A 25,678-nucleotide genomic window follows, 5' to 3' on the forward strand; every position below is an offset into this window, starting at 1 on the left:
ACGCACCAACACAACACAAAGAGCTCCAAGGAGAAGGATACGCCAAGGGCATAAGGCTCTACAAGGAATCAAGTTTTATCAGAGGAACACTGAGTTGCTGATAAGAAGAGCCCCTTTTGCTTGCACAGTCAAGAAGATTCTCCAGCAATAAAGAATAGAGTTCTGTGTGTAGGGGATTGCACTTGAAGCATTGCAAGAAGCTGCCAAGGCTTACCTATAAAGCTTACCTTGGTGAAGACACCAACCTCCTTGCAACACGTGCAAAGAGGATTACTGTTTGGGTATATGCATGAATAGGTGGTACACTAGCTACCAGATTTTAGGGTTGGGAGCTGGGAGGTAGCTCAGTTGTTGGTAGCCATAGGAATGTTGGGAATTTTAAAAGACTTCAATAAGTTTTTTAATTTATTCAATTTAGGGTGCAAAGGAGTGGGGGCACTACCTTTGCATGTCTCGCAACCATCATGAGGAGTGCTCGTCTTGGTTGCAGCACAGTAGGGGCCCTCGTCTGGGGGGAAGCCTGCTAGCGTGGAAATTTGAGGAGTGCTTGTCGGTTGCAGCAGTAGGGGCCCTCATCTGGGGGGGGAAGCTTGCCAGCGTGGAAATGCTAGAAGCTTGAGAGCAACAAGAAAGCAGCCGAGAGGGAGGTCAGACACCAGGACACACAGGGGAAATGCTGCAGGCAGAACTTCCTCTCCGACTTCTTCTCCTACTCCCTCAGGCTTTGAATCTTCTCCAGAGTCATCCCCAGCCAGGAAATCTTGCAGGGTGCTAGCTTCCTCCTCTCCTTCCTCACCTGCAGCAAAGGCCAAAGGAGCTATAAGAAAGGGGCATTATCCTCTTTCACCCAAATCACCTACTACACCAAGCAAGAAGTTCAACATGCAGCTAGGCTCAGATGCCACTCCAAGCAGCACAGAGGTGAGCATCTTTACACATGTTGTTGTGCAGCCAATTTTTGTTCAGGTGCCTGGCTTGTGTGAATTTTTCTAGAGGTGTGTTGCACATGCATGCTAGGGTATTACCATGCTGTTCCAGGGGGTAATGGAGTGAGTGTGCTCACAATGTCATCCATGAAACAATGTCCCTATTGAATACCTTACAAAACAAATTTTTTGCTTCAATGATGACTCCTCACTTGTCGTGTATTGTAATAAGTGTGTTGCATACCAAAACATCCCTAGAAAAATTCAAGTTGTGGGCAATAGTGCTTTATTTAGTTTTAGTGACACTACATTGCATATTGCATGCGACGACACACTGGAGAACACATTTTCTACACCTTTGATATTCCCACACTTTCTATACATGTGCACAAGCATTGTCAACATAAGCATACTTGTAGCCTCATGCATATATATGGAAGGTGCATGTCCAAAAGCAAGCAGGTCATACATGAAAATATGTTAGTATAAATGTGTTGGACTGATTCTAGTTGTGCTATGGAATGTTGCAGGGCAAATCGCGTTGGTACCCTCCATATGTCCAGTTTGAAAGAAAGTCAGTTTTCTGTATGACCAAAGCCCAAGCACATGAAGTCTACGGTCTTTCAAATTTTGGAGTGGATGCGTGAACATTGGGTGAGGCTAATTTTACAAATGCAGATTGGCTATCATGTTTTGATGAGGTGCCAAGAAGGGGCAGTAAAGTAAAATGCAGGACTTTGAAGCTAGAGTTGTGGCCCAAGTTCTACACCCTTTTTACTTTGGTATATCAGGAACCTCCCAGCAACTATGGGATGGAGGTGACCAAGGCATTTGCAAGAGGTTTTTTGCATGAGTGTACAAAAGAGCCAGTCAATTGGGCTTTATTTTCTGAGAGCATGATAGCGGCTATGGATGCAAAGAAGCTACAAGCAAAGAAGCATCGATGGTCTATTTTCCATGCTTCCTCTGCACCGCATACCTCCAAGTTTGAACAGGTGAAGCCTCTTGAGCAATCGGAGACAGTACAAAATATGCATGTGGACTGAGGCAATTGTTGTGTTGGATGGAATAATTGAGGTGCTTGAAAGGAAATATGCTCATGCCTTGTCAGAGCTCAACAAAGCTACGAGAAAAGTTAACAAGTACAAAGCGGATGTGCATCGAGATGAAGGGGCATAGCTCCTGGTTATAGTAGTTTGAAAAGACAGTTGGAAGATGCACAATCTGATTTGAAAAAGGTTGAAAATGCGTCAGACCTAGCAGATGCTGGGAAGTTACAGGAGCTGAGGATGAAAGTGGATAGATTGTCGCTGACCATCCAAACTATGGATGGAGTTGTTATGGGTACTGTTCCTACTAGTGCGGGCTATGAAAGTCAAGAGTTTCTAGAAAATGCAAAACAAATAGAGATGCATGTGCGTGCTCAGGTGGATTTTGTGAAAGACATGCAGGCAAGAAGGAACAAAGTGTTCCTATCCTTGCCAACACCTAAATTACCACATGCAGATCTGGGCTTATCAGATGCGCACAATATTTGTTATGCTTGTGGATTGGTCATGTATGATGCAGATGGTCTTTGCATGTTTATACTTCCTTGTGGTCATGCTTATCATATTTATTGTTTTGCTCACCTTGTTACAAGCAAAGAGATTTGCATGGCTATGGGATGCACGCGAATGATCTCGCCTGCTACAAGGTCTTTGGTGATGCTTGGCCACATTGATGCCCCCGGTTATGCAAGGGAGTCACGAAGCACAGTACCCTCCATGCTTCCAAACACTGCTGCCAAATCGTGCTTTTCCCACGGTATGTACCATACCGTTATGCTCTCTAACCCTTGTCTTCATTATTGATTTTTTTTGTGTACCTTTTTGTAAGGTGGGTGAGGGTAAGATGCATGTGGATAAATGGTACCACCTAGAGTTGTCATCTGTAGCATGGCAGCAGTTGATTCTGGTAGCAAGGTAGCTATCTTATGCTGCTTGGGAGCTACTTAGATTCCTGGTAGCTACCTGGAAAGGTTGTCAGCTACCCTTAAAAGCCTGATAGCTACCCTTTGAAGCTTGATAACTACTCTTTGAAGACTGTGTTAACCCTTGAAAGCTTGGTAGCTACCTTCAAAGCCTGATAGCTACTCTTTGAAGATAGGTGTTAACCCTTGAAAGCCTGATAGCTACTCTTTGAAGACTGGTGTTAACCCTTGAAAGCTTGGTAGCTACCTTCAAAGCCTGTCAGCTACCCTTAATATCCTAAAAGTTACATTTGGAATCGTGGTAGTTACCTAGTATACCCAGCTTTTCAGCTACCCTTAAAAGCCTGAGAGCTTCCCCATGGAAGCCTGGTAGGTACCTGGTAACTATCCTTGAAGCCTCTCAACTATCCTTAAAAGCCTGATAGCTACCCTTTGAAGCCTGGTAGCTACCTTTGGAAGCCTAACAGCTACCCTTGGAAGCTTGGTAGCTACCAAGGGATGCCTAAAAGCTACCAAGATATGCTTGAGTCTTCCATGCTAAAAGCTACCAAGGGATACCAAGATGTTAAGGCATGCTGAAAGCTACCAAGATATGCTTGAGTCTTCCATGCTAAAAGCTACCAAGGGATACCAAGATGTTAAGGCATGCTGAAAGCTACCAAGGCCTCCACAAGGCAAGCTAGGAGGTTTGAAGGTAAGTATGATAGCTTCTAGTATGTAACTTTTGTAGCTGGAATCGGTAGAGCTTGTGTTAAGTTGTGAGGGTTTACTTTCAATTTGGTATGGTTTACTGTCTACTAAGGTGGGAAATATTTTCTAATGATTGAATTTATTGCAGATAATGAGGATGCCAAAAACATTCAGCCGATGGATGAAGTTTTTTCAACACCAGGTTGTAATGTAGAAAATTTACAGTTGGACACGAAACTTAAGACTGTGGCAGATTTCCTTGGAAAAAACGAGGAACCTGATCCAAAGGATGACATTATCAAGGAGAGAGAACTTGTGGACTTGGGTGTAGAAAGTCCTGTAGATAGTGACATGGACAAGGAGAATCGTCAAGAAGAGAGTCCTTCACTGCTACAAGCCTTTAAAATGTTGAAAAGGGGAAGAAAGAGGAAAACGAAAGGTTGTGTTCACTTTTATAATTGAATGTAGACTAATATGTTTTCACTTGCTAATGATTGTTTTCCATGCAGGAGGATCTTCTAGCCAGCGGTCTCCAACTTCAAGCAATAAGGACCTAGATAAAGCTTCCAATATAGTAGATGATCAACAGGACAAGGAGGAACCTACCAATATCTCTGAAGGATCGAGACAAAAAGGTGCTACTGCCAAAGTCAGAAAAATATTGCAACCCTAAATTCTGCTAGTTCTCCCCATGAATGCATGTCTATCCCCTTTTTTGGTTTTGTCCCATCAATAGCCATTTTGGCTTTGTAACCAAATTGTTGACATTTTCTATTTAATGAATGAAAAGAGTCCGACTATTTTGTTTCTTACATATCTCTCATTGTTATGTGTTTTCTATTTAATGAATGAAAAGAGTCCAACTATTTTGTTTCTTATATATCTCTCATTGTTATGTATTTCATTCATTTCTTTTCCAAAGTATGAAATTTATCATTGCAGACACTGTTAGTGTGGATGGACTAACTGAAATATCTGGCAATGTCCTCACAAGCCAGAATGGTGATACACTGTTAGATAGTGATAAAGTGCATGATGGTGTAAATAAAGTTCAAGATGGTGATAAAAAGCAGGATGGTGGTGATAAAGTGTAGGATGATGGTGAAAAAGTGCAGGATGGTGGTGATAAAGTGCAGGATGGTGATAAAAATGGGATGGTGGTGATAAAGTGCAGGATGATGGTGAAAAAGTGCAGGATGGTGGTGATAAAGTGCAAGATGGTGAAAAAGTGCAAGATGTTGATACAGTGCAGGATGGTAATAAAGACACAGAGGAGGATAATGATGTCTGGGAAAAGGTAGGTTTTTGGTGTTTTGTCCAGACATCATGCCTTGCAGCCATAGTACAGAATGCAAGGAAAACACAGGATTGTGGTGTTCCTGTAAACAATGCTGCTGACATGCTAAGATAGATTAAAGCACAGGAGGCTGTTAGTTTTTATGATGCATTTCAGGGAGAAAGTGAGGTAAAAGGTGAATGTGGGACTGGAAAGGACAGCTCTCAGAGCTCAGAAAATGAACCAACAAAGAACTATGTGTTCAAGGAGCATTATGAGGCACAAGACACAGCTTTAGTGGAGGGTGATGTAAGTGCCCATATTACTGTTGATCAGAAAGCATCAGAGTTGTTTGAAAAGCATGAGAGTAATCACAGAACTGAACTGAGAGATGATATGGAATCGATTCAGGTGGTAGTGTGAGACATCCTAATGCAGGCGGTAGTGTGAGACATCCTAATGCAAAGATGTATCGTGCCTGGGAGGATCCAACCAGCCCTTCATTTCCATTACGGCCAGCTTTAATTTTGGTCAATGCAAACAAAATTTTGAGGTGCTTTATGCCTTTTCACATCCACTGGTTCAAAGGTGTGCTTACGCAAGAGTTCTACACAAAGGAGACTAAGTTCCAGAGAATTACCAAGAAACCAGTGTTTTATAAGAAGTTGATCGTGTTTTGGGAGGCTTATCCTCAGTATTCACCAACAAACACTATCATGGTGGATGATAGCAAGTACAAAACTTTATGGAATCCTCAAGGAACCGCATGTATAGTAAAGAAAATGGAAGATCAAGACCCTGGGGAAATGCAGGCTTATCTTATGACAGTCCTCAGAGGCTGGCTTGATACATGGCTTGGTGTCAAGGATCGCGTCACCTATACTATAGATACGTCGCTACCAATCATGAAAGATGATGACAGCATAGCTGTGCGAAGGATGTGGATGTACAAACATATGAACGAACTGTAGTATAGCAAGACTTGTGATCAGCCCATTATGTTCCCAACAAACTAAATGTAATTTTTATTATGGAGTCCACTTTGGAACCTTGTATATGTTGTAGAAGTGTTCTAATTGACATAATGCAATGGCCGTTTTTGCACTCTTGCAAAGCTGTAGAGTGGATACATAAGTTATTGTCTTGATTACAGGTATCATTTAGTCTAAATTTGAAACACTGGTATAATGTAAAGTTTTTCAATTTCTGCTATAATGTTTTTGCACTACTAAATTTGAAACACTAGTATAATCTGTAGACTGCTACCTTGGTGCTACCTAGGTGCTTGCAGGCTACTACCAAGTGCTACCAAGTTCCTGCTGTTAGGTACTGGTATACTGGTGGGTGATAGATTTATTTCCAGATGCTGCTAGGTTAGTATGCAGATGCTTGGTTTATTCCCAGGTGCTGCCAGGCTAGTATGCAGGTGCTACCATACTACTACCTGCTTGATACCATATCACTATCTTCTGCTATCTTGGTGCTACCTAGGTGCTTGTAGCCTACTACCAAGTGCTACCAAGGTCCTTCTGCTAGGTACTGGTATAGTGGTATACTTTAGAAGCTCATTAATTGTGCATCTTGAGCAATATGGTCATGCCACATCATAAGACCCATAGTGTAAAAGAATACCTTGTTATGTATGGAATGTGCCTAGTAAGATTTACCATGTACCACAATTTGAGCATCCCTAAGAAAGATCAGGCAAGTTTAATTATCATTCACAGACACCCACAAGCCTGGTGTGGCTCTTGGTGACCCTTGCTTGCAAGAGATCAGCATGAGTAGACGAGGATCCAAAAAAAAACAAGTATGTCCAAAAGAAATAGCTTGAATTATTTTCAGCAAGCTATACATCAAAGGGAGTGGTATTGTAAATAGCCTCATATGCTTCTGGGGAAATCAAAAATCTCATCCCACGTCCTTGAACCTTTTCCATTGGGAACTTGATGGATCTTACAAGGTGGGATGGCAAAATAGCTTCAGGCTTGCATCGTAATAGCTTATACTCATAGGGATTTCCTTTCGCTTGTTTATACCATATTCCCTTGACAACAAATGAATGAGCAAGGCAAACATTCCCCCAGCCATCTGTTAGCTTAGTATCATATTTTTGCTTCTGAGCTGTGCATTTCAAGACATAAAAATCAACAAGCTCCTCATTGTCATGAGGAGCTATGACAGCAAAATTGTCACCAATGCAAAGTGCATCACTCAAAGCATCATGGTGTCCTTCGTATGCAAAATCTTCAACTTCATTAGCATCTCTGACACCTTCTGAAGGTTCAAGGGTAACATACTCCCACTTCTTGACATGTGACTTCCTAGAGCACCTCCTCCAAAGGCCTTGCATACAAGAATTGCAAAAGCATGATAGCTGCCCCTGCATCTGAGAGCTTTTCCATTTGTTAAAGAGTAACCTGAGACACAATGTATCTCACGGCGCCATCCATAGATTTGCAGTCCCACTTCTTGCTTCTATCCACGTCGCCTTCCTTAACTTCCCAAAACACCCTGGTAACTAGTCTTACTTTAGATGCATATGTGGCAGCAGCCCCATCACACATGGTTTGTCTTAAAAAGGCAACCACATCCTCTGCACATTGCAATTTTCTATAGTCTGGCTTAAGCTGCTCTTGAGTCAAATGTCTTTTGATAACAACACCTGTTCCATCATGTTCACCCTTCGCATGACCAGATCCTGAGAAATGATGTGTCATCTTTAACCCTGTGAGAGTCCCATACCGGGTAACAAAGTAGAAAGGCCTCTTTGCCTTAAACTGTGAGGCTGCCCCGTCTGACCACACCCAATGCTCCTTGAGGGATAAGCCTAGCTCTTTCAACCATCCATGATGGAGCATGAAGCAATGTTGAACAAAAAGAGTATCATGAGTTTTATCATCAAAAATGTAAAAATGATAATACTTTTGAAGACTTCCTGCAATCTGCACATATGTGATATGGACAAATATTGTAACTTGGCAAGAAAACCAATGCATTGATTGAATCTCATTTTGTTCTTTGAATGTATAATTTTCAGCAAAGTCTACAAGTGAAACAACCACATCGTCAGGAAATACACGTATACACTCTTTGAATTGCTCAACTTGCCATCTGTAGATAAAGTTGTGCTTTATGAACTTTTGTAAGTGATCCCTAAAGAGGCCAAATAGTTCCCCAGGTTGCATCTCCTTGTGGGAGAGAACTTTTCTTTTCTTTTTCTTGCCAGAATCTGTTTCACCAACTTGAATGTCTTCAAAAATCTTGACCTTTATTATGCGTACGACGCTACTTGATTCCTCCATAGGACACGTCGATAGCTTCTTTGAGGGTCCACAAGATGGGCACTCTCCCATCAAACACTTCAAAGCAAAGAAGTATGAATTGCTAGGCTTCAAACACAATACTGATTCCCACAAATTTGTAAGGCTTGAGTAAGTTTATGCGTGAGCTGTGCATTTTTCTCCAACACCACAAATGTTACATTGACATATACACTCTTTTCCATGCACACCTGGACCAGCTTGGCGTAAATGGTTGATATCATCTCGTAAGAATGACATCTGGACATGTGTGATGCAACAACAAGTGTACCGATCTCGAAGCTTACGTACAAAATAAGGCTTCAGCTTTTCAAATGCTCTTTGGTGAATCTGTACCTCTGGATGACTCTGTTTAAAAGCAAGAAAGAATTCTACCTGCAATAAACCAGGACAATAAATCAGCCTATGAACAACATACATAGCTTATAGAAGTCAAAGAATTAGAACTAACTTGGTAATTTAGAAATTTTTCATGCCAAAAATAAACAATAGCTTTTAGGTTAAAGGTTTGGAACAATAGCTGCCATGTTAAGAGTGGTAGCTATTTGGTTAGAGTGGACGCCACTAGGTAGATAAGGTAGCAACCATGTTAAGAGTGGAAGCTACTAGGTGAACAATGGTTGCTTTTAGGAACAGAAAGGTAACTACCAGCTTTGGAACAGTAGCTGCCATGTTAACAGTGGTAGCTACCTATTAAGAGTGAAAGCCACTAGGTAGGTAAGGTAGCAATCATGTTAAGAGTGGAAGCTAGCAGGTTGACAATAGTGGCTTTTAAAGACAGAAAGGTAACTACCAGCTTTGGAACAGTAGCTGCCATGTTAACAGTGGTAGCTACCTGTATAGAGTGAGAGCCGCCATCTAGGTAAGGTAGCAACCATGTTAAGAGTGGAAGCTACCAGGTTGACAATGGTGGCTTTTAAAGGCAGAAAGGTAACTACCAGGTAGCTGCCATGTTAACAATGGTAGCTACCTGTATAGAGTGAAAGCCAGTAGGTAGGTAAGGTAGCAACCATCTTAAGAGTGAAAGCTACGGTGGCTTTCTTTTAGGGATAGAAAGGTAACTACTAGCTTTGGAACAGTAGCTGCAATGTTAACAGTGGTGGCTACCACCACTCTTAGCATAGTACCTATCATCAAGATACCACCTGAATCACTCCCAACCTCATGCCTATGAGCTCCAAGCTTGGTAACTGAGCTCCAAGCGCCTGGGAGCCACCACTCTTAGCATAGTACCTACCATGAAGATACCACTCTTATCAGCTCTCCCAGGCTTGGAGTTCATTGGTATGACAGAAATCCTAACCTGATAACATATCAGCTTGAGCAAAACCTTTGCTACCAATCTGTGAGCCTACCACCACCTTGGTGGCTTCCTTTGCTAACCACCTTTACAAGGATGAAACTGTAATTGAAAGTGGTAGCTATTTATCTACAAGGGTTACCATGGTAGACTAGTATTACACACTATGAAGCTGGTGCCTAACTTCAGCCCTGCACTATCGACCAATGTACAACCAAGAGGTAATTAGGGACATTTAAAAAGTATGGCATAACAAGGAAGACACACTTGAGGTTGTTCAAGCAGATGCACCGGATGCTTCTCATACAGCTTTCGTCCAACACGCTTTCGACATACATCCTTTTTGTTCGGTGACACACGTGTATTGTTTGTCCAATATGCAATGACTAAATCTTTCACTTCCTCTGTGATTATACTTCTATGTTGTCGTTGTCGCTCACACAAATGCAATGGTAGCTATGAGTCATGTTGCTTCATTTAAGATCAAGCGGCATAAAAAATCCTTCAATGATGAACTCCAAGTAGCCTTGATGCAGCTGCTATATTTGGTTTTCTACTTGTGGAATTCATGACCATCATGATACTTGCCCGTTTAACAAACAATTCCCTAGAGCTTTTTGGTCTTTTGACAGCCTCTTGAGGGTATTGTGTAATCCATGGAGCAAGAACTTATGATCCTGTGTGGATTCCTCAGCTTTGTGACAATTAAGAGATGCACAATTAAATTGTACATCTCTTAAAGCTCGATGGTTGAGTATAGATCTCACCCTTTGCTTTATTGTCAAGACCCTGTGTGTATTCCGTGAAACACTTAATCACTTTTGAAGTAATCATCTTCTGTTTTGTGATGCTGAGCCTGACTTGTTTCACTGGTGACTTCCTTGACTTTAACTTCTCATGATAAGCACGCTTCCGGCCTGTTTCATACTCCTTGATTAATTTTGATTTGCATGGTGCACACTTGAAGGAGCCAGCACATGTACATAAGCTGCTTTGAACATCTTCTGCTTGTGCAATTGGAACTATTTCCATGTTGAAAAAACTCCTTTTGATCAGTTCAACAAGTCGAATGTGCTCACTTTGTGGATAGCATGAGGCTCTTAAGAGAGTCAAATAGACCCACACCTGTCCATCAAAACTTCGAAGACACTGTAAGATGAGATGAAGGTAGCTGTCCACAAGCCCCGTACGCAGCTACTGCAATGCTTCTAATTTTTGAGAAGGACTCCTTGTGACATTGTCTATTTTTTTAATCTGGCGGGTTGCGAGACTGGTGGCTTGGGCCGCCCTGGCTTGGCTGGTGCCTTGGCCGAGCCTTGGCTTGTTGGGCCCTCAGATGCTAATATAATGTGAAGAAATCCAAGAAACCTGCAATGCAAAAACACACATAGACGTGAAGTCGCCGTGGAGGCTTGTTCAAAGCAGAGAGAGAGAGAGAGAGAGAGAGAGAGAGAGAGAGAGAGAGAGAGAGAGAGAGAGAGAGATTCTTCTATAGAGGGGAAGGCTTACCACCAGCAATCACAAGACACACACACACACATATGAAATCGCCATTGAAGGTTGTTCATGGCAAAGAGAGAGAGAGAGAGAGAGAGAGAGAGAGAGAGAGAGAGAGAGAGAGAGAGAGAGAGAGAGAGAGATTCTTCTATAGAGGGTAAGTCTTACCATCAATCACAAGACACACACACAGATATGAAGTCGCCATGGAAGCTTGTTCACACCAGAGAAAGAGAGAGAGAGAGAGAGAGAGAGAGGACGTGGGGAGTACCGACAAACGGTTCTTTTTCTTTTTCTTTTTTTAAACAACCCACTTTTTGCTTTGTATTAGATGGTTACTATCAGTGTACTAGTTGTGTCCCGGATATAGGTATTAAGTCCACCTATTTATGCATACACCCATTTACGCCAAGGTCACGCAACTAGCTCGGCATATTCGAGGCAAGCACGATATGATCTAGAGATCTTAGATGTTAACCTGGTTTTTGAAGCAACTCTTTTGTTTCAAACCCCCCTTTGTTAACAAGCCTATCTGGCTTTCATTTGTAACCTTCTGATAATTTAAATTTTAAGTTTTGCTTACAATGTCTCGGTGTCATCATGTTTGTTTAACATGGAGTGTCTATCATGTGCCAGTTTGTCACCCAAGGGATCAAAAATACTCTTGGAGAACTGAGGAAGCTATGCTAGAACAGTGCGAATTTGGCCTCTGCACGATGATGTAGGCTAAAAATTCTCACTGTTCTGGCACTTCTCCCCTAGCCACTCAAGATCATTTCTGATGCATTTATAATGAAGTTGAGTACACTGATGCATTTATAATGAAGTTGAGTACACTGATTGTGAGAAACAGTAGTTTACAAGATAAAAACACCTTTAATCATGTGTAAAAATACATTGTTTGTCATCCAATGCATTAGAATTGCTCTTGGAGGGCTGGGGAAGCTGTGCCACAACAGTGCAAATTTGGGCTCTGCAGCAACGGTGCAGGCTCAAAATTTGCACTATTCTGGCACTGCTCCCCCAACCACTTAGGATCATTTTTGATGCATTGATAAAGTTGAGTACATTGATTATGAAAAATAGTAGTTTACAAGATAAAAACACCTTTAATCATGTGTAAAAAATACATTGTTTGTCATCCAATGTGCGAATTTGGGCTCTACAGCAGCAACGGTGCAGGCTCAAAATTTGCACTATTCTGGCACTGCTCCCCCAGGCCCCCATGGACATTTCTGATGCATTTACAAAGAAATTGATGGTACAAACTAGAAAAAACAATGATATACTTGATGAAAATAAGTTTGCAAAAACTGTATTGTATTCATAATAAGAAGTGATACATCATCTTCACAAAAGCTTTCTTACAATATTGAGCTTCCTTGTCTTGTTATTGGGCAGAGTGTGCTCAAGGAGTGATTGGGCTATTTCTTAAGGATCCTCTGTGCCTATGCTTTTGGCTATACCTATACAAGCAAGAAGCTTACCCCTAAATCCAGAACCAAAAACATCGAAGGCAAGGGATTTTTTTAATCAAAACTATACGTTTGGTGCTCTACGCCATAGAGGCTACACAGAGCACCTTAGAGAGGGCTTTCAAAAAGAAGAGAGGGAAGGTAGATTGAGGGGTGGTCCCTATGGATGATGGTGATGATATCCATAGGAAGCCGACCAAGATAGTGTGCCAACGTAGCATCATGTCCATGGACCTTGGCCTGGTCTCTGCTACCGCCGCCTCTCCCAGTAAATGCGTCAATTTCAACCACCCTCTGCAACAATCAAAGGAAAAATCAAAATATTTTCCTATACATAATTATACAAATGTTTCTAAGTTGTAAAAGGTTGATTATTACCTCTTGCTAGATGTCTTCTTTTGCCAAAGTGTTGGTGGGGGCGGAGAGGTCAATCGAGGACTTAGCCTCATCCTTTTTAGGTGCTTTGGTATCCTCCATCACTCCAGCAGCAAGGGTATCCTTTTTAGCCTCTAGCTTGTCTTGTAAGGTTGTGAATTCCTCCTTTGGAACTAGGGCTTTTTGCTCCGCGGTCTCAACCACACTATCCTTGACCAAAGAAATTGTCTCTGCGATAGATTCTCCAAGGGGTAATATGACACTATCTAGGTGAGGACCGAGGTTGGACGTATCAAGGTCCACTTCACATCGCATGTATATAATGCCCAAGCATTCATCCATTCTCAAGCCAACTGCCTTTTCAAGGTCATGAAGAAATAAGTATTCTTCACCTTCCACCACAATGGTGCTCAAGAGATTAATCTCAAGCTCTGGTAGCACCTTGCTCTCCTCGTGTGGGGAAGATGGCCCCACATATTTCACTATAGCGGGCTGTTCAGCTACAGATTGTGCACCCTCTGGAAAGTGCTCTGATGCAAGCTGCTCTTCCACACCAACACTTGTACCTAGTGCCTTCACTTCCTTGTCATCTCTCAAATACCCTGCCAACTGCAATGCAGGCATCTCTACCTCCAAAACCAAATCCTCATCGTTGTGATGAGGAATGCAAAAGTGGTGAGCCACGAGAGGAACCTAGTTCCTAAATTGCCCTTCCCCAACCTCTTCACCTCCTACTTATTGAAGGTACAGTAAACTCCTCTGTGGGGATGCAGATGTCGATGAAGCGTTCAAGGCGTTAGATATAGGGGTGGGCGTATTGTTGAATGTACTTAAGCAGCTCAACAGGCACCCATTGATCATTGGGGCAATGGAGAAAAGAGATGGAGTGGGGAGCCAAGTATTACTCCATGTATGCAATTTGCGTCTCATAATGTTGTGACGCAAGGGCAAGCGACTTTTCAAAGTCGACTTCACGATGAGAGAACATGGCAAAGAGCTTGCTCTTGCCCGCCCACAGGGTGGTGGAGAGGAACTCATAGAAGTTGTCAAAGTGGGTAGCTGAAAGATCCCAGTCCCCTCTGCGCAACAGATTCGGGGGTGCTAGAAGAAGCGAAAGTAGCACTTCTTGCATGGGGCAGGATCCCTCACTCGGGGCCTCGTCCACGAATATCCAGACAAGATACTAATCCCCTGGTTCTTCAAAAACCGGACTCGGAAAATCTTCCCCCCTACCGGACAGCACGAGCGATTCCTCCACGATATTTGTACTCTAACGTAGTCAGGGTCATTACTGACCAAACTGATCCGACCAAACCTGTGAGTCACTTGGTCAGATCAAGGAAGAAACTTACACTTGGATCATAGAAACCAACGCTTTTTTCCCCATCGAGAGGCACAACTGTTGATTCTTTTTCCATAGAACAATTACTATTCGGGATTTACTTCATCTATTGTACTATAACAGAATTGAGTCTCATTTTACAGATCCATGAGCCCAACAGTCCCATGGGTTAGCCAACCGCCCAACCACTATAGTGATGGGATCCAATTAGGAATTTGGTTAGGTTTTGTCCTGAGGTACCAGGGAAAAGAGTTCCCAGGCCCCCTAGACAGATATTCATGCAAATTTAACGCCAGTCACACCACTTAAACACCCAATATGAAATTGCCTTTTTCACAAATTCAGCTATCTTTAAAACAATTATTTAATGAAATTGCCTTTTTCACAGATTCAGCTATCTTTAAAACAATTATTTAATGAAATTGCCTTTTTCACAGATTCAGCTATCTTTAAAACGATCATTTAATGAAACCATAGTCTCACTGATCATAATCCTCAAAATCTCCGGTTGAATCCTTATTTCCAATCATTCTTTCATCGGTGTATCTATGGCATCATTGGCAACCAAAATGCTCACCACCTGTCCACTCAGGTACCTTTTCGATAGTTCCTAGTTCATAGAGTAACTGGCAATATATTCACTTATAAAAATCAAGATGGAATCTCTGTTGAAGATCAGCAAAGATCAACCAATAGATCCATATAAAAGAGCCACATGGACTCATCCGTTGAGGACCAGCAAGGTTTCAGAAAATAACTCTTACTCCTTGTTCCAATATCTTCCCCGACACACGTGTGGATATCTTCGGTGACCTAGAGCTCGAGCACCATATGGTCAGCACCCTCTAGGATCCTTCGCAGGTCACCTAGAGCTTCTACCCATATCCACATCTCATCAGATCTCATCCACTCGCTTCTACCCATATCCACATCTCATCACATCACATTCATTCACATCTCATCCATTTAGACCACATCACATTCACTCACATCTCATCCACTCAGACCACATCACATTCACTCACATCTCATCCACTCACACCACATCACATTAATTCACATCACATCTCATTCATTTTACCTCACATCTCATTCATTCACATCCTGATTCACATCACATTACATCTCATCCATTCACTCACATCGACATCACATCCTTTCACATACACATCCACATCCATTCTTCCACATACACATCCACATCCATTCTTTCACATACACATACACATCCACATCCATTCTTTCACATACAAATCCACATCCATTTTTCCACATACACATCCACATCCATTCTTCCACATACACATCCACATCTATTCTTTCACATACACATCCACATCCATTCTTCCACATACACATCCACATCCATTCTTTCACATACACATCCACATCCACATCCATTCTTTTACATACACATCCACATCCATTCTTTCACATACACATCCACATCCATTCTTCCACATACACATACACATCCACATCCATTCTTCCACATACACATACACATCCACATCCATTCTTTCACATACGCATCCACATCCATTCTTCCACATACACATCCACATCCATTTCACATGCTATTCCCATTTAGTAGCTTGTTCTAGTTTGATTCCGATAATGGGACTTTTTCTAAATTTCTACCAATTGCTTGACCTAATTAAAGGTTCCTTTTCTCAAGCGACCATTTCTATATTCCTTCTACCAATTGCTTGACCTAATTAAAGGTTCCTTTTCTCAAGCGACCATTTCTATATTCCTTCTCAATTCCTCAATTGAATTATATTCAATATTCCTTTTTTGAATAAAAGAATTCATGGGATTTACAAAAATCAATTCTACCCATATTTCCACTTTTGATAAATAATCATAAATTGAATTATACTAAAAATTTCTCTTTTTTCCATTTAATTTCTTGGATCTCAAATACCATGGGAATTCCTCTTTTTTTCATTTAATTATTTTCATTCCAATGTCATTTCTCTTTTATCATCAATATTTCTCATAATAAAATACCCATTAATTCCATATGCTAGGAATTTCTCTTTTTCCATCTAAATGATGGAATTCCAAGTGTCATAGGAATTCCTCTTTTACAATTTAAATCTTTCTCATAGATAAAATAAATTTTTTTTATAATTTATCTTTAAATTTAAATAAAATACCCATTAATTTCAATATGCTAGGAATTTCTCTTTTCCCATCTAAATGATGGAATTTTAAATGTCATAGGATTTCCTCTTTTACCATTTAAATATTTCTCATAAATTTATCTGAAATTCATCTTTGAATTTAAATAAAATACCCATCAATTTCAATATGCTAGGAATTTCTCTTTTACAATCTAAATGATGGAATTCTGAATGTCATAGGAATTCCTCTTTTACCATTTAAATATTTCTCATAGATAAAATAAATTTATCTAAAATTTATCTTTAAATTTAAATAAAATACCCATTAAATTCAATATGCTAAAAATTCCACTTTCCTCATTTAAATATTTGAATTCCAATATAGTGGGAATTCCTCTTTCATCAAATTAAATTTATCTATGCAAAAAGATAAATTTAACTAAAATTCTTCTTTAATTTTTAAATAAAATATACATTATTTTATCATCCCAATTTTTCTCTTACTTCATTGGAATACATGGATTTCCATTGTCATGGGGATTACTCTTTTAACATAAAAATGAATTACTAGAAATTTCTCTTTTTTCTAATTAACTATTTATGCCTAAACATAAAAAATCATTTTTTCCATGATTATAATGAGAATCATTCAATTATTCTAGGATGATTAATCCTAGAATATGGTAGGAAGTCCTCTTTTCATATTATGAATGAAAATGATTTATGTGTTAAGTTTTTTGAAATTTTGCCATAGCTTCACTCTGCTATTATTGATAATTCTCAATAATTTTAAAAACATAAAGTTTAGTAATATCATATGATAGAATAACCATTAATTGGATCAGTATCCAATTATGGACTTGATTCCTAATTTTTCCATGAATTAAATAGCATAAAAGCATTAAAAAGCCACTTATTTGGCCTCAATTTGACAAGCATAGAAATTACTTTTAGATTATAGAATTGCTTCATGAGAAGCTTCATTTGAATATAGAGTAGGTCATAGGAATGACCATTCTTTGGGGGGAGAGAGAGACATGCTTTTTAAAAAAACATTTAATTTAAGCATAAATGGAAATTTATGTGTTTTATCACTACAATTCATTAAAGAACTTCAATTGTATTAAAAAGCCATTCAATTGAATGCTTCTCAAGCTTGAGAGGGGTTGAGAAGAGAGAAACATTTGGAGATTTTAAAAAAAAAGACCATAAACCACACTTCACCTCCTAGATTTCTTGATTCTTTAATCAAAGTATAGGCCCCCAACCAATCAATTGGTTTGGTATGTTGATGAAGACTCCAAGGAAGATTGAGAGAGAGAGAGAAAAACTCCAATCTCTCCAATTTGTAGAGGATTTTTAGAGGATAATAGAAAATATCATTATTTCACTATTAATACTGGCATGTTATAGATTTCATATTTTTTTACAAAGGGCTAAGGATCTATTTATAGTAACCAAGTCCAACTAGTTTCTAGAATTTTCCAGGTACAGTTTGGTTGAATTTGACAATATTTGGACCTAGTTTAGCTCCCTTTTTGATTTGGTTTGATCCAGGAGAGAGGAGAGATAAAAATATCCCAATATTTTTGAGTTTAAAACTCCACCACACGTGTGAACTAGGTGCCTCCTTGAAGAGCCCCCTTCTCCTTACCAAGGTGTCAAAATTGAATCATTATACCCAAAATATCTCATTGTTTTAGTAATATTCATAGTTTTGTTTTACTAATAAACCTTGTCCTTAGTCAACTCTTCATTCTATGTGAGTATTTACTCATTTTTGGGGGGTTTTTCTTTTATAAATTGGATTTATCTCCTCCCCACACGGATTAATTTTATTGGTCCATAAGAACCTTAATTGGACCATAATCTAATTTTTTTTGAAAATCTGTATCCTTAGGCGCTAAGGTTTTTTATACCTATTTTTAATTAATTCCAATTGCACATTGGAAAGTTCTTTTTGAATTTCTATTTCAAGGGAAACCATTTTAGACACTAGGAGGATTTTTATATCCAAAAATATCTCGATTTTGGATAACCTCTCTCTAGATATTTTCTCTCTCCAGGTCAAAACAGGGTAAAACAGAATCTTTATTTTATTTCAAAGAAGGGAATAATTACAAGATCAGAAGGGGAGGTTCTTACATCTGCACACCTCAAAAGCTGGAGGGAGGAGTCTTACATCCTACCCCACTTAAAAAAACGCGAGATGTCCTCATCTCGCAAAATTAGAGGACAACTCTTTTCCTTAAGATCCAACTGATTCTGGGGTTCCTTATAGTCTGGTGAACCCAACAGAATCCTGGGATAAAGATCCCTTATATAGAACTCATCATCAGATAACAATTCACTCAGATCATAACATTTAAATCCTTGTCATAATAATGGTCCATTAGACCAAACTTTCTATCTGAACAGTCCTCCATGGAAATTTTCAATTATATAGATTTTTAATTTGACATCCCTTAACTTAATCCACTGGGTCAAGTGTTAACAACAACAATCTGTCAACACAATCCACTAATCTCATAGTAATTTGCTGAAGTTATAACGTAATTCCAGTTACGAACATCATCACAGGGACTCAGGTCAAAACAGAATCTTTCTTTTATTTCAAAGAGGGAAATAATTACAAGATCAAAAGGGGAGGTTCTTACACCTACACACCTCAAAAGCTAGAGGGAGGAATCTTACAGTAGCCATGTATGAATGCAAAGAGATAGTGTGAGCTCGTGCTTGGTTTCTATCGTGTGAAAATGAGAAAGGCACCTTTGGCCTATTTATAGTTAAAATTTAAAGTTTGCCCTTTTCACACTAGACCTCTAGACAAAAAAGTCACAGTTTGTAAGAATATTAAGACTTCAATTAAATAAACAGGGGTTAAAAAAGAGCCTGCTATAAAATTACAAGCATGTCATCTAATCTAAAATTGTTATAATGTCTTCATTTTTTGCCTCTTGTGACATTTACTTCATGTTGATCTCCATCTCCTTGTTGACTTGAAATCTCGTCATTGCCTTCACCCACCTCGATCCTAAAACTCTTTCCCCTCACGTGCATCATAACAGAGGCTATTTTCCCATATACCCAGCTCATCTTCAAGCTCTTCCACATGCCTACTATGTGTTGGTAGGGCTATGCACCTTGCTGTTGCTGAAAATTCAAGGTCCCCCATTTGCCATGATTCTGAGACCATGGTTGCCCCCTCCTTACACTTCCCAATTTGTAAAAATATAAAAAGTGGCACAATAACCAGAAAGTGTAAGGTTTAATTCTAGACATGTAGTGGAATCAGATATACCTTTCTTCTCATCAACTTGAAACTTGACTCTTCCACATTGTCAAAGCCCATAATGCTAAAGTGTTAATGGAGGTCTGCTAGGCTCTAATGCTTGCTTGCTTTCACTCACTCAATCCATCCATATTGCATCATCACAGAAGCTACCTCAATAGGCACAATTTCTTCTTCTGACGCTTGGAATGGGATCCATGTCCCATGCTTTTGCATCCATCTTTAGTAGTGCAGACGCATGTACAAAATAGAGTGTGCCTTCAAGAACCTGAAAGACACTGTAGAATCTACTACATTGCACTTGTACACATCACCTTGATGTGACCCCTCATTAACCTCCCAACCCACTCCTAGTAATCCTTGAATGAGGTCAGACCGTACCTCCTCAAATATACATTGTTTTTGTTTGGTGCATTGGCATGAAATTGAGCATGTGCACAAAAACATGTAAAGGACAAAACCAATTTAGCCCTACTGACCTAGATGCCTTTGAAAACTTGAGTGATGTCTTGATATCACTTACCATCTTAAACTTTAAGCATAATATAGTCCAAGCTAGCATCAGGTTTGGGCCATTCCAGATTGTTAAGAGGGGGGTTGGGGATCTCTTCTAGCTTGCCAAATAAACCTGGTTTTTTATCTACAAAATATGAGTGAGAAGAGAAAAAGATATTGTTCTGTACAAGCTCACTCGGGCTTTGAGATACAAACATTGTCTCTCCAATGGATGCATGCATAGCATAGAAAACTCCAATGAGGCTTTGGAGTGGTTGTTACTTAACATAATTAGAGGGGGAAATATATGCAGATAGAGACATAAGAAAATGGAGAATCATAAGAAATTTTGAAACAAAAAATCCAATATTAGCATGTTGTTAAAGCTGTGTTTATATTACACTAACAATTTGAAGGAAACCTTGGTCGTTGGCCTTGAATGTAAAGGTCTCCAAGGGTATACACATGTTGCATTATGGGGTGGCAACCAGTCCTTCCTTCTTAGTATGCTTGAAGTCTTGTAGCCGCCCCTTCCAACAATGATGTAGCATATTCCCTAGTTGACGCACTTGATGTGTTTCCTTAGAGCTTGGCTGCATGTAGACCCAAGCCCTAACTCTGAATCTTGTTGGAGCCCAAACTCCATGCTCATATCTTGTGTTATGTAGCACAAGCTTTTCCACCTTCTCCCTAGGTTTTCTCACATTACTGGAAGAGGCCATGGTGGTAAGAAAAGAGAAGAAGGGAAAAGAAAAGCTTGTTACAACAATAGAGGAGTGGAGAGGAGAGAAAGTTCAGGGTTTTCAGTGCAGCAATGGAAAGCTTAAAAGAGGGTTAGAGTTTGAGAATAGGCTTCCTGAACCTAGAGTAGACTAAAGAGGTATAGAGTTTCTATAGCAATGGAGAGGGAGGGAGCTTGAGAGAGGGAGAGAGAGGGAGCTTGAGAGGGAGGGAGCTTGAGAAGGAGGGAGAGCTTGAGAGGGATAGATTTTTTGCAGCAATGGAGATCTTAGAAAAGGAAGAAAGAGGGAGAGGGAGCTTGAGAGGGACGGAGCTTGAGAGGGACAGAGCTTGAGAAGGAGGGAGAGCTTGAGAGGTATAGAGTTTCTGCAACAATGGAGAGCTTAGAAGAGGAAGAAAGAGGTTCAAAATGAGTTTTCCAAACCTAGAGTATGTTGGGGGGAAGTTTGAGAGGGAAAACACACTTTTGGGAAAATAAAAATAAAAATTTTTAATTTTTAGGGTTTTTTAATCTGCGTGATTCTAGGTGGGGGGACCTCTAAGTTTGGGCCCACGAGGTAGGGGGACAAGAGTAGTAATTAGGCCCCATCAAACCAAAGCCTAGGCTCCCTAGGGTCAAAGAAGTCAAAAATATGTACCCAGGCCTCTTCTTATTGGTCCATTCCTAATCAAAAGTTAATCCAAGAGGCCCTCTTTGGGTCCAAAAATTATTCCTCATTATTCACATCATTATTTCACATCATTTCCACATCAATCCACACAACATCCACATCAATCCACATCACTCCACATCAATCCACACAACATCCACATCAATCCACATCACTCCACATCAATCCACATCAATCCACATCACTCCAATTTCTACAAACAAGATGGCCTATTTTCGCTTTGAGAGCGAATATATAAAATGAAAATGCTCAAAATTTCACTTTTAGCATAAAATTTATTATGCATAAATTCATTTTCTAATGATAAAAGTTTTTAGAATGCTCAAAATTTCACTTTTAGCATAAAATTTATTATGCATAATTTGATTTTCTAATGATAAAAAATTTACCATAGCTTCCCTGTATTTTCTATGAAATGAGTATGCTCAAAATTCCACTTTTAACATAAAATTTAATTTATGCATAAATTCATTTTCTAATGATAAAAATTTTGCCATAGCTTCCCCACATTTTCTATGAAATGAGAATGCTCAAAATTCCACTTTTAATATAAAAATTAGTTTATGCATAAATGTAAGCATAAACATAAACATTACTTCATCTAAACAACAACATAAATTAAGAAGGGCACGGTTTTAAGAGGAAACCATGAGATAAAATGCTTCCCAAGCATGTAGAGAGGTTGGGAAGAAGAATAACATCTAAAGAGAGAATAAACATCATTGTTTAGGCTTACCCTTGGTTTGCTTGATTCTTTACCTTGCAAGAAGTTATGTAGGCCTCAAGGAAGAGGCTTAGCCACCAAGAGAAGAGGGTAATATTCAAGATAAGAAGAGGTTTAGTGAAGCACCAAAGCTTCACAATGGAGAGGCAAGGAAGAGGGAAGAAAAAAATACACTAAAATGAAAATTACACTAGCATGGAAATACTCTGAGATGAAAATACAAAGGAATGGGATTCTATTTATAGGTGAGGGAGGCCACCAACCAAGTCCAACTAGGATCTAGAGGCTTCCAGCTTCAGTTTGATCCGGGATGATCGAGCTTATGGCTTGTGTAACGTAGATCATCAAGAATAGATGTACATAGAGCTAGAGAACTAGGAAGACTAGTTTTGGGCCCCCACTTGTAAATGGGCAGCCAGACATTGTAAATAAGAGCTCATGTATATAAGATATTTTATGGAATATAAAAAGGGATAATCCCATTTGTCTCACTTGAGTTTGCCTTCTCTCTCTTTCTCTCATTATGAGCTTGTGGTTGCATGCTTGTTTGTGTTCTTGGTTGCTTGCATGCTTGATTGTCGGTGTATGTGAGTAGGAATGGTAATGCTCTCCTTTCTTTGCTTCTCTACCTTCTCTTTGCTATCTACCATGTCCTTTTTTCATACTAGTGGCATGAGGTAGAGGTTGAGCTCTCCATAACTCTTTCCCTCTTTCTCTCTACCTATCATTGGATCTCTTCTTGGGTGACATAAGGAGGGTGTGGAGTGAGCCCCTAGGGCGGTAGCTTCACATTGAGGAGTTAACCCTCATAGGGTTTGCCAAGTGCTATTCTTCGGATTTGATCTTTCCTCTCTTCTTTCCCCCATGTGTGCAAGGTAGTATGTTAATTGTAACATCTTTGGCACCATCGACGGCGGCGGGGAAGGCATTTGGCTTAGGGTTCTCCACTCTATTCATTTGCTAGAGTCTTTGATTAGCTTGGTTGGAATGAAAATCCACGGTTAGTTGTTTAATCTTTTTTTGTTTTGTTCTTTTATGATGATTACCCAGAGCTTTGGTTTGTTAATTGAGCATTGGAGCATTCGAGTCTTCACTGAGAGCAAGAGAAGCAAGTGAGGGCCCTTAACATTCAAGAAAAATCTTAATTTTCTATGTTTTTTTCTTATTTTTACATTCTAGCTTAATCATCTAATTAATCTCAATTTGTTAGTTCTAATCATGCAGTATAGGCACTAATAGGTAGTTAGAGATTAGCTCTAACCATCTATTAAAATAAAAACACCAAAAAATACTAGGAAAGCACCTGAATCATCAAGTGATTGAGGAGAAAATTGGGCAAAATTGTATTCTGCAAGGTTTTTGAGAAGCCCACACCTGTTCGCTTTACCAGGCCACGGCTGTGGCACATCTGCCCACATCCGTTCCTCTCATCACACTAAATCCAACCACATCTTCTGCCTAAAAGTGGCAAGTGCATTAAAAATAGAATATTTGCATTTAATTGAGCATAAATTACATTTAATTGCATTCAATCTAGAGGGTCAACTGTACTGTCATACAATATTCAAGGGGGCTGTCAAACTTGCACCCATAAATCCCCAAGAAAATCTTGGAAAATTCCCACAGCTGATAATCCCACGTCCATTCTTGAAGTGCCATGGCCGTTCAAAATGTGCCACACCCGTTCGCTTCTCATCTCAAAGTGAACGTCCGTTCCAGAGCTCAATCGCAAGCACACACCCGTGCCTTTCCCTCTGTGTTCAGATTTTGGAAGAGAATGCCCGTTTGCTTCTTATCTCAAAGCAAACATCCATTCCATTTTTCTTTTTAAAAGAGAACGTAAGTTCCCTTCTCACCTTGAAGGGCGAATGCCTGTTCCACTCTGCCTTTGCAACAAGCGGATGTCCATTCCATTCAGGTTTTGGGAAGCGAATGCCCGTTCCACTATGGATTCAATTCGAGCGCACATTCCCTTCTTCTCCTGAAACGCACGTTCCTTTCCTTGAATTCCAATTCCCTTCTTCTCCATTCAATTTGAATGCCCGTTCCTTCTTCCATCTCCAAAGCACAGGCCTATGCCATTCTGAAAGTGAACATCCGTTCCTTCTCTCCCTAAGAAGCATAAGCCCATTCATTTCACATTTTAAAAACGCACACTCGTTTGCTCTAAAGTGTATGGCCATTTCATCTCACCCAAAAAAACTTTTTTATTAGAGGGGTTCTTGTGGACAACAGTTCCATATTTCCATGCACCTACGATCACGTAGATTGGTGCAAAATAACCCTCTTTTCAAAATGAAGCAAACTCTCAAGATGCCCCTTCGCTTATAAGATCGGACTCATCAGTCAATACCAAGTGGAGTCAAACGGTGCTGGTCTTTGATAGTATCAGTGAAAGCGAAGACCACCCAAGCATGGGGCAAGAGACCCCAGACCTCAAAAAAGGAGAGCCAAGACTTTAGTGCATGGATAGACCATCTATCCAAGAGCAAGCTCCTACCTCTCCCACACATTCACAGAGAAGCCTTGCTTTGAGGCTCCATGATTTTATCCTAGGAAATATATAGTAAAAAGAGAACCACAACCACAAGCAAGTGAGCCCACTCCATCTCTGAATCCTAGAGCGGAAGCAAGGCAAAGTGGAAGCTAACAAACCTAGACAGAACCATCAATCTGGAGAGCTGTGCCTGTTTCAGGTATAGCTGATCAATATAGGGGCCAAGGACCTATAAAAAACCTAGGGCTAGGTCCATCGTCTCAGGGACCAAGAACCTCACACCAAAGGGGATGGGTCTACCCATTCCCTTCACATTAGCCCGATCCGCTTGTATTTCAAGAGTACCCACCACAAGGAGTCTATTCTCGGTATCACATGGGACCACAAGGGGTACATTTAAACCCACCTATTAGATAAGGTCCTCCTATGGTTTATTATCCTCCTGGCCTTGCTCTCCTCCACCTACCCTCCACAAACTACTGTTCCAGCCATGGCAGGGCGGCTAACACCAGAAATGTTAAGATTGGCCATGAAAATAGGGAGGGGGTGGTATCACACCTCTAGCACCAATGCAACCAGCACCAGCACCAATGCAACTAGCACCAATGCAACCAGCACACCAGCACCAATGCAACTAGCACCAGCACCAAGATTAGAGCAGAATAAACCCGCTAAACATCTCTAAACTTATCACAAAATTTTATGGGAATGGAGACCCAATCCCACATTTAGAGATGTTTAATCAAATTTGCAATGCCTTCGGCCATGTAAAAAATCAAGTCAAGGTAAGTGCCTTCGTCCTCACCTGTGATGATGGCAAAGTAGGCCAATGGTTCACGTCCTTAAGGATTGAGGACAAGGCCACCTTTGAAGCTTTGAAAGAGGCTAACAAGGTTGGGTATTCTTGCCAAGGAACCATATGGAGCTAAGTTGAGTAGTTGCATAATGTAAGG

The 25,678-nt window shown here is 40.2% G+C and overlaps 1 pseudogene; it reads right to left on the bottom strand.

Annotated features, from left to right (window-relative positions):
* Positions 1–7,272: 7,272 nt before the first annotated feature.
* On the bottom strand, positions 7,273–24,257 carry LOC147615610 (uncharacterized; annotated as a pseudogene).
* Positions 24,258–25,678: the final 1,421 nt, after the last annotated feature.

Source organism: Cibotium barometz, chromosome 39 (assembly GCF_041138505.1).
Source record: "Cibotium barometz isolate CiBa-2024 chromosome 39, ASM4113850v1, whole genome shotgun sequence".
NCBI classification, from domain to species: domain Eukaryota; kingdom Viridiplantae; phylum Streptophyta; class Polypodiopsida; order Cyatheales; family Cibotiaceae; genus Cibotium; species Cibotium barometz.